The sequence below is a fragment of the Otolemur garnettii genome, unplaced genomic scaffold (assembly GCF_000181295.1).
Source record: "Otolemur garnettii isolate 467f Iridium unplaced genomic scaffold, OtoGar3 scaffold00040, whole genome shotgun sequence".
Taxonomy (NCBI): Eukaryota; Metazoa; Chordata; class Mammalia; order Primates; family Galagidae; genus Otolemur; species Otolemur garnettii.
This window is the reverse complement of record NW_003852435.1, coordinates 11,042,672-11,045,576: the sequence shown is the minus strand read 5'-3', so window position 1 is coordinate 11,045,576 and position 2,905 is coordinate 11,042,672.

The following is a 2,905-nucleotide window of genomic DNA, read 5'->3' as shown; positions in this document are numbered from 1 at the left end:
TTTGTCAGAGGAATGCATTTGCTTTCTCTATAAGATTAATCACTATGTGTCATTTCCTTTCTTCCTACCCCTTTCCTTCTGTCCTTCCACAGGTACGTACTGAGACCCTGCAGGATTCTTCCTACCATGGACTTTATGACCTAATGTGAAAGAGAAACAAACATATATAAAAGGAAAAAAAAAATGAACTGTTTACAAGGGAGATACAAATTTCACAGTTAAAAACTCAGAGGAGAACAGAAATGTTAGGAAATAATTATCAGTAAACTTACTCTCTACTTTGATAATAAATTCTATTTCATAAAATCTATTGTTTTCCTTTCAAGTTAGGCCCATTATCCTAGTAAATTATCATTGATTTCAGGGCTAATATCAATCACACTGAAGATGTTTCACCTCATTTCTTCTCCTTTGGTGACTTGGATTTAGAGGAAGAATCAGCAGCATCATGATAGCAGGTGAGAATTGCCCTTTCTGTACATGTTAGATCCATCGGCATGAAGGCAGCCCCCTCAGCTCCAGAAATGATATTCTTTGAAGCTACTGTCAGCTGAGGTGCTTACTTCTGCATCCTACCAGAGCTGGATGATCAGGGATATGAGATTTCACTCACATCTTTATACATCTTTGTAATCATTTACAAACAACATTAGCATTCATGCAGAATATTGCATGTAGGTCAATTTTAAAGTTTGGTCTTACCACCAACCTCAAAACCTGAGAGCAACTGCAGGTTTTATATTTGTTTCTTGATATGAAAAAATAACACAGTCCTTGCAATGTGGTAGGCTCTGGTAGCAGGCACTTGCTCAAACAGAATGAAATTTCAAAGGCTGATGAAGACATTTTCAATAACATCCAAGAGATATTTTTATTTTCATGCTAAATTCCTAAATAAAGCAAGACTGAGCATTGTAGGTAACAGTAACCAAGATAGGGCAAGACATACATCTCATTTATTGATCTGAGACCAGATCATGCTCTTCAAAAAAAAACCCATCTCATGTAAAATAACTGAGTAAGTTGGAGGATAAGTTTATTTTATGTTCAAAAAATAATTTCCTTAAGAGATACAAACTTCCATGTTAGCATTTTGTACTGGTGTATACTATGTAGTTCACTATTTAATTTTACCCTATTTTTCTAATCCTAGCCAAGAAAATGACAGGAAGAATAAATAATGCATATTTTGCATACAATTGGCTTTCATAAACATAAAACTGAGTCCATGCTTTCTTCCTTCGCATGATTCTGTTTGATCAAAATAGTATTTGTAAGGTAAGAAAGGAGGGTAAAACGTACATAGCAATGAATCAAATGATTTGAATGTATGTGATGCCTTACTGCTACTAAAGCAGAAATATAGTAGGACAAATTTATAGTTTGTACTTAAAGAAGAAGTATTTCTGACTCCATATGTTGAGATAAAGGTCAACTATATACCTTCTATATTCATTTTTTAACCCAAGACATGAGAATGCTGGCTTTGCATACTACAACTTGATATGATTCTTCCAATTAATTAACTTCATGTGTGATAGAGTCTTAAAACTGAATTAGTTGAATCCCAAAAGAAATTATTCCTTCTTACTATTTTAACCTAATTCTCATTTTTGGAAACACACATTTTCCATTAAGATCTATGAGATTTGACATACAAGTTTGTGAACTCATCCTAGAAAAAGGGATGTATAATTTATTGCTGAATATCACATGGTCACATTCAAAGTACTCCCCTTGAAAAGCTATGCACCAAGGCCAGCATCTAATCCACCCTTCTAAGCAATTTCGGAATTCCTTTTCTGGAATGGCCATCAAAGCTGTCATTATATTACCCTTGATGTCTTAAATGTTATCAAAATGTCCTCCTTTTAATATTTCCTCTGTCTTCAGGCAAAGAAAAAGTCATTGGGGGCCAGATCAGGTAAGTAGGGAGGTTGTTCCAATACAATTATTTGTTTACTAGGCAAAAACTCCCTCATACACAATGCCATGTGAGTTGGTGCATTATTGTCATGCAAGAGCCATGAGTTATTGGTCAAGATTTTCCTATCTCTCTATCGATGTATAGTAGATCTGCTTTGTTTCTTATGGTTAGCCAATGATTTTAATGGACAATTTGATGAACTTAAGCAATGATTTTGTCAGTTCTGCTCATTACTGGCCACCATGACATTTGTCCACCAGTGATACTTTCTGTCCCATCAAAATGAAAAACAACAACAAAACACAAAAATATTTAATCCATTTACACACTGACACTTCCTTCATGGCATTATCCCCATGAACTAGGACTAACATGTCCTTGATTTCACTTCCACTTCACAGACTTTAACAAGAAATTTACAGATGTCTGATTGTTGCTTTAATTTAAGCTCTGACATCCTCAGGAGAGCACACAGAAACAGCTGAGAACAATAATGAACACCACTCAGCAAGGCACTGCTCAGAGGAGGGATGGTTCCATGGAGGAGGGAACGTTCAGGCCAAATGTTGACAGATAAATGAGAGGTGCTAAGAGAAGGAAGAGAAGGAATAATCCAGGTAAAGAAACCAGCACGGTCATACATATAAAGGATGATACTTCATAAACCTTAGTGAATGCAAATAATGAAGCAAAAAAAAAAAAAAAAGCCACCAGCAATAGATGAATTCTAGTCATAATATTATTTTAGAAAATGAGCTTGGTGCCTATGGCTCAAGTGGCTAAGGCTCCAGTCACATACACCTGAGCTGGTGGGTTCCAATCCAGCCCGGGCTCGCCAAATAACAATGATGGTTGCAACCAAAAAATACCCGAGCGTTGTAGGGGGCACCTGTAGTCCCCGCTACTTGGGAGGCAGAGGCAGGAGAATGGCTTGAGGCCAGGAGTGGGAGGTTGTTGTGAGCTGTGATGCCGCAGCAC